This window comes from Symphodus melops, assembly GCF_947650265.1.
Source record: "Symphodus melops genome assembly, chromosome: 8".
In the NCBI taxonomy this organism is placed as follows: domain Eukaryota; kingdom Metazoa; phylum Chordata; class Actinopteri; order Labriformes; family Labridae; genus Symphodus; species Symphodus melops.
The window spans coordinates 2,372,778-2,380,277 of NC_136698.1; the positions used below are offsets into that span (position 1 = coordinate 2,372,778).

The following is a 7,500-nucleotide window of genomic DNA, read 5'->3' on the forward strand; positions in this document are numbered from 1 at the left end:
CGTGCCGTTACCATGGTACACGTCGACTGTATGTTCTGTTCTTTCAGGACTCGGACTTTACGATGGCGTGTTTGATTCGAGAGATTAAGAGAAGAAGCTTTTTTGCAGAACAACCTATAAATAAATCGATTCTTCATTTATTCGCTCAGCTTGAGTCTCTCTGAACTCTACCAGCTGTTCATGTCCTCAACTATACGAGCTGAGGAAGCATGTAATGTGAATACCAGAAGACACACACACACACACACACACACACACACACACACGCACACACACACACACACACACACACACACACACACACACACACACACACACGTTTTACATTGTTCATGAGTGTGTGAGAAAGAGAAGGAAGCAGCAGACACTTTGTTTGCTTGTTTGTTTAGCTCGTGGACAGGGAGGTTACCATGGCGACAGCGTACATACCACGGTCAGTTGGGACTCTGTTAGCTTGTGGACAAAATAAAGACTTTTCAAACGGACAAATACAAACCGTAAACAATAACTCTGAGCATGTTTCTATGTTAAGTGTCTCTAAAGGAAGGCAGAGTGTGTTTTCTGCTGACGTGGGGCAGAATGCTGCAGGGCTACCGCTCGCCCGCCGGTAGCCCTGAGAAGAGAGCCTATGTAAGAGGTTTTACCAGCTTACGTGGAGGCTTGAAGCCGTCTCATGTAATTCCTTCTGTTTGTATCCGGCAACTATCATAACTAACTAAGTATGCAGGACAAGCTGTTTAGCGCCCTCTGCAGACTCATCCTGGAACTACTCCAACATACGTTTACCTCATGATCCAAAACGTTGCCCACGTTTAGTTTGGGCCTTCAGCATTGTAACGCTCCTGTATGTGCAAGTTTCAAAACAGGCTTCAGCAGAAGAGGTCAGATTAACTGTGAGGACGGCTGAGTCTTAGCCTGAGCTTCATGTGAGATGGAATAAAACCATCAACTGAGTGAATGAATGAGCTGAGAAGAAATCAGGGTCGTTTTCCCTTCAGATCGGAGACAGAATTATTTTCGAAGCAGCCTTGCTTTTGCAGCAAGAATTCAATTAAAGGCTCTTAAACTCTGGCTTCACTTCAGCTTCAGCTGCAGCAACTTTCTTGATGCCTCATAGTTAACTAAACTTATTCTCCTCATGAGCAGCTCTCTCTGCTTGTAAGTAGTTCATGTGCAGATAGATAACAACACACGTACATGAAACACTGATGACATCTGTCTTCTGTTAGTGTGCTGCAGAGTCTCTCTCCGTACAGCCTTTGAATGTTAGATAACTTGTGTTACATCTGGTCAAAGAGGACAAACTGAACCAGGATAAACTCTGCTGTGAAGGTGACGGACTCGTCAACATGACCCCGAGTTAATACTCGGTGTACTATAAACATGATCCTAAGCCCGTCTGCTTGTGTCTGTAACACCATCTGTGATGTCAAGGTGAAACTGATATCGAAGAAGAGAGTGAAGACGCTGTTCCAAGAGACAGGCTTACGTGAAATAAGAACAGCCGAATACAAACCAGGAAGAAGTGTCTGATCCTGCAATCACTTTTTTCCTCTGAACAAAGTTTGGCTTTTTTTTGTTTTGTTTTGGAGGGTTTAGTCTGTTTCAGTCAGTGCGGTTTGTTTGGTGTGACAGCCGTCAGTTGAACCCTGGTGTGGACCAACCAACCGTACACAGACCTCTTTAAAAGATGGGTCTCTGTCCACTTGTTGTTCCGACTCTGCTCCTGTTCATTTGTAGAGAGAACGTGAACCCAACTCGATCCCACACACCTGCAGAAAAGGACTGCGATATTCAGATCACACCGGGGTCTCATCCATGCTAACCTGACAGATCTCTGCTCATGGCTCAGGAGGATTAACATTCTTCAGCTCCTTCAGCGATTCTCTCAAATCATGTAAAAACTGATGAGCAGAGCTAACATCAATCCGTGTCGATGTCTGTCCATTTGTTGGAGGGCGGGGGAGAAAACTTTGTTTACTTCCTGGATTTTATCCTGCAAGAAATTACGACCAATTAGGACAGCTTTCCCTCATGCGTCACACATCTTGGTGCACTTGTAACTATCCCTGCATGAACACAGACTGAACCTGAACAACTGGTCGATGGTTCAGACCAGAGCAAACGATCCGCATCTGTAAAATCAGCCTGAATGACACCCTTCTCATCAGTGAAGCAACTCAGACAGCACTGTGGAGAAATGTTCACAATGATCACTAAAAACTGACATGGATTCATGTGGAGGGAGTTTTTTAAAAAGTTTTTAAAATGTTTTGTTTTAAATCCCAGATCTTAGATCTTGCAAAATTAGCAGGAAGTACTTTGATACATGACATCGTAAACAATGGGATCTTTCATGTGTAATATTATAAAAGACATCAAATTCATTCAGTGTCTAAAAGACAACTTCCTCTTTGTATAATACTTCTTTATATTCGCTTCAGGCTGCTGCATGTTGCAACCTTTACCGATACACGTTATGTAAGAAGTGCTTCTGTCAATTTCTGCCACGATGTGGGATTGATTTAATAACTGACAGGAATCCTTTTCACAGAAGCCATCATCGCATGAGTCAGAAAAATTACAGGATTTCACTCCACCTGAATGATTCGACTTTTCAATTGAAAAAACCCCAAGGCTGCAGGAGGTTCGCAGGAATGAGGAGTGTCCTAAACATTCGACTGTTTATGCTCCACACTATTGCCCATCAGAGACACACACACGAAAACCATGACATGAGACATGAAGCAGTACTGTCCGGGTAAAAAGGGAGAGGAGGAGGAAAACAGGGGGGAGATGTGGATGGAATGAGGGGGAGACATGAGGGAGAGAGGAGGATGAACTCAGGAGGAAAATGTGCCCAGAAAGTAAATGCCTGCAAAAAAAAAAAAAAAAACATTCTCTAGAGCAGAATAAGACTGTAAGAAAAGTTTGTGTAATACACAACAAATACTCCAGTAATGTGAAGGTGTCATGCAGCCGGGCAGGACGTGGTTCGATCCCCAGCTGCTGCAGCCACATGTCCGATGTGTTCTTGGGAAAGACACTTAGCCCCGAGTTTCTCCTGCTGCTTCACCTGTGGCGAACACGTCTGTATCAATGGATTAGTTACTTCTGATAGACACAAGCTTAGTTAACCCTCCTACAGACCCCAACCCGACCCAGTGTGTGTGTGTGTGTGTGTGTGTGTGTGTGTGTGTGTGTGTGTGTGTGTGTGCGTGCGTGTGTGTGATCACTTGTGTGGTTACTGATGTTTGCATTATGGTGTGTCAGATGTGTCTGATTTTTGACTGTGGGTGTTTGTTGTCGTGTTTTAGCCGTAACACACATTCTGTGTAATGAAATGAGCTTTATGAGTAAAATATGCTTTTCCTTTCTTCCTGTAAGCCGATGGAGTAACTGATCCCATTTATTTAACAGTCAAACTCAGGAGCCCCGGAGGTGGATTGGTGGTCAGTTGATCAGAACGGCGTGACTCAGCGAGGAGCTGCGTGCCAACAAAATCTGCCAAATCAGGGCTCGGCCTTTTAGACTCTCATTAACAGGAAGTGCTGGAAATGGCTCTCTGAGTGTGTCACTCTTTAAACCCGTTCTGCAGCAAAGTAAACGTTTGATTTCTGTAGCGTTTTAGTCTCGATCATGTTGGCTTCCTGTCCAGTTCATTCTGTACTATAAATAGTTAGAAAGAAGTTCCACCTCCTACGTCTCTAATTTTTTACATCCTGTAATTTTGCATCATTTAACGCATGATATTTGGATTCTTTTCTATTTCTTTTGGATTGGCTCAGCGTCGGTAGTAATGAGATGAAGAGGGAGCCGAGTCTGAAGACAGAGCTCTTTATTTACCGGTCGATCTTCACCCCGACCTTCACCTATGGTCATGAGCTCTGGGTAGTAAGTGAGAGAATAGGATCCCGGGCTTCCTCCGCTGGCTGGCCCGGTTCAGCCTTAGAGGTCGGGCGAGGAGCTTAGACTAGATGATGCTTCTCCTTCACATTAGAAGGAGCCAGTTGAGGTGGGTTAGGATGCGTCTTTGACTGATTAGGTCTCCCATTGAACTGGGAGGAGAGACCCGGAGTTGGCTGGAGGGGGTTATTTATCCTGCTGGCCTGGGAACACCTGGGAATCCCCCAGCAGGAGCTGGAAAACGTTGCTGGGGGAGTGAAGTCTATGCTGACTTACTTTGCTTGCTGCCATCGTGACCCGACCTCGAGGAAGAGGAAGAAAAATGGATGGATGACGGCTTCACATATAGGAGCTCTAACGGGGTTAAAACCCTTTGTGAGAAACGTTCATCGGTACAAGAATGGAGTCTTAACTTTAAGGCGAAATTCCTAAAATCAGTATTCAGGAAGCTTCATGCAGGCAGCACCAGAAGTGTCAAAGCACTATTAAAGAAGCTGAGACTAAACTCATTAAAAGACCTGCAGTCTGTAACATTCACTGTTGTTTTTATAACATTTGTAACACTATGAGATTTTCTTTTTCATCTAAGGTGTGTTATATAGTAGTTGATTTATTCAAAATGACCAATCAGAGAGCAGAGAGTCCATCCTGAAAGGTCAAAACAAAGTCTTACTCCTGGACTCCTGCACACTGACTGTTCGGCTGTGAAAACATCCAGCTGGAGCTGATTTTGATATTTTTTCCTCAAGTTAAACTGGGTAATATGTCACGCCGGCATGTGAAATTCTTGGCATGTTTATCTGTGTGAGGGTGGTATTTCCAGGAAGGTGTACGGTGAGTCAGGAGAGCGATCTGTCATTATCTCCTGAATCACCTAAAGCCTCCAAAACGAGCGAGGAAGGGGCTGTTGTTTCAGCAGAACTATAATCCCTGACTAATGTTTTTGTGATGAAGGATCTTATCTGCTTGTTTCTGGAAGTGCAGACCTTTCATGACGAGCGGGCACAGAGGTATATCCCCAACACTGATACCTGTTTTATTGTCTCAGTTTCTCCTGCCGACTCGAAAGTTCGAGTGCAGCTGATGTGAGAGCGCAGCAGGATATTATCAGGAGAATTCACCTTCATTGAGTGGGAGGGGTGTCAGACTGTATACACACTGCTGCATGTTTTCTCTTTAGCTGGTTCTTCTCCTCCGCTCCATTCTTATTCTTCTTATAGCGTCGTCTTGCGGACTCGTACCTCAGGAGACCCGCTGCCCCTCCTCCTGTCTCCGGCTGTGAGCTGCATGTATGAAACATCACATCAGGAGGATAAAGGAATCGTATTTTCATCGGCACATCTCAAAGTTGTACACTTTCATGAGAGAGAGAGAGAGAGAGAGAGATTCATAATAAGACAGAGTATTCAAAAAACGACCCTCATGAACTTCATCGACCTCCTCAATCTTTACAAATGTGTTGCCAACATCTGAGGACCTACACCAGTGTGTGTGTGTGTGTGTGTGTGTGTGTGTGTGTGTGTGTGTGTGTAAGTCAAATATGGGGCCGTCTAATCATCTCAGCTTTCATGGTGGCAGGATGGCCTCCTTGTATTGTCTGAAAGGAAGCACACACACACACACACACACACACACACACACACACACACAAACCTGCACACACATGCACGTGTCTGGGTGTTATCAACTGTAGACAATACAGAGGAACAGGAGGACAAAGACAGGAGAGAGTGTCATCCTGAGGGCCAGCACACACACACACACACACACACACACACACACACACACACACACACGACCTCACACATGATATTATGACACGAGTCGAGCTTTTCTACTTGTTTCATCCTCCTCGTCGGGTGATATGTTATCGTCCTGCAAACATGTCTGTCGTGTTTGAAGAGCAAAAAGCAGATTAGAAACTCTGATTTATGCTCCAGTGAAGTCGTTAAACCTCGTGAGTCTTGAGTGCACCTCAAGTTGCTCAAACATGCCACAACCTCGCTGTAATCGCGTCTGTTCGTTTCTCATCCCCTCTTTGCAAATAGCAACATTAGGTCACGTCTAAATCTTCTCTGAGTACCAGACCAGTCGGTGGTGTTTGGCGTTAAGAGCTCCCAAACAAAAAGACTCGGAGGCATGAAATATGAGGCTGTGCAGGGGAGGAGAGGGGAGGGAGGGTTTTGTTCGGTGTTGGGTTTGGGGGGGGGGGGGGGGTGAGGGGGGCAGAGACAACTCAGGCTAAAAAAGAAAGAAAGAGAACTCCTCCCAAACACAGCAGCAGCAGGAGGAGGGGCTCGCAAATCACTCCCGAGAGAGAGAGAGAGAGAGAGAGAGAGAGAGGGAGGAGGAGGGCAGGGCTTGTGATTGTGCAGCGCTACTTGTTGTTGCCTGTCTGAAGGAGCGTGAGTGTTTCGTCTTCCAGCCGGTCAGTCAGTCCGGTCCTCAGCCATTCAAACAAACTGTGACATGGAACAACTTTAGTAGAAGTTGAAGAGACTCAAAGAAGACTTAAAGAAAGGGAGACGAGGTCGCGCTGACAGGTAAGACATGTACATCACTGTAGGTGTGTAGGAATGTGTGTTTGTGGTCAGTGAGGACGGAGGTGACACACCGGCTTTATGCTCATCTGCTCATTTTTTCAAACTTTTCATCATCTCAAGAAAAAGTTCTCCTCCTGCGGCTGCTGAAATCTTTCCCCACACTCGTTTCTTTTCCTCATCTCTTGGCTAAATTGTTTACTCGTTGCATTGAGTTAGATTTGCTCAGGGACTTTTTTTTTTTTTTTTTTTTGAGCAACATGTTGCCATCCCAAGACGCTGGGTGTAACCGTGGTTGCAGGGATTGGTGCTGCTGGTGTGGAAACCCCAGCAGGAAATAATTACATAAAATGTGACAGATAAAAATCGAGATCTATCATTAAGATTTCTCCTGTTTTCGTCTCGGGGTTTTTTTTTGGTGTGACATTGTGTTATTGTAAGGATTAGTTTGACAGTTTATGTTTCATTTTATGACGGATTGAAATGTCAAAAAGTTTTTAAAAGTACAGAAACCTGAAGCAGACATGCAACCATACATTTTATTGACTTTATTTTTAAGGTAAATTGAGATGTTTTCCTCTCGATTAGGGAAAACAACATATGCATGTCTGCCTGTAGGGCTTCTGTCTTATAATATCGTATTTCATAAAAATAATAAATGAAATATTTATTTATATTTAAATAAGAATACTCCTATATTTAAAATGCTGGTGGCAGTGTATCTTTGATGTTTGTGCTTAAAAATCACCCAAAACAATTTACTTTAAATTTAAAAAAAAAAAATTAACTCTGATTCGATGAGTCAGCAGTGAGTAGTCTTGATGATTTTAAATGACAGACTGAATCGAAGTATTTGGAGGCTTCAGATCCAAAGTGAGCGCGACGCTCTCCGTCTCTCTGACAGCTTCAGAGCCTCCCGCTCAGGTTGAGGTTTTTGACCTTTAAGTTATGAGAACACGTCTTTAAACAGCAGCCACCCCTGAGACGATGACAGAGGCCGACATGTGTGCATCTGTCTGTGTGTGTGTAGTGTTGATGTACTGTGCAGATAAAC

General features: G+C 44.3%; 1 protein-coding gene across 2 annotated transcripts in view; it reads left to right on the plus strand.

Moving 5' to 3' along the window:
• bcar3 (BCAR3 adaptor protein, NSP family member) overlaps positions 1-7,500 on the plus strand; it is a 58,040-nt gene that overhangs the window by 13,649 nt on the left and 36,891 nt on the right. Inside the window, exon 1 of one of the 2 annotated variants that reach the window (XM_079351160.1) lies at positions 6,237-6,449. The exons of the other annotated variant lie outside the window; for it this stretch is intronic. The gene's annotated coding sequence lies outside the window, so the exon portion shown is untranslated. Of the gene's footprint in view, positions 1-6,236; positions 6,450-7,500 lie in introns of those variants that run through there. 2 annotated transcript variants of the gene reach the window in all.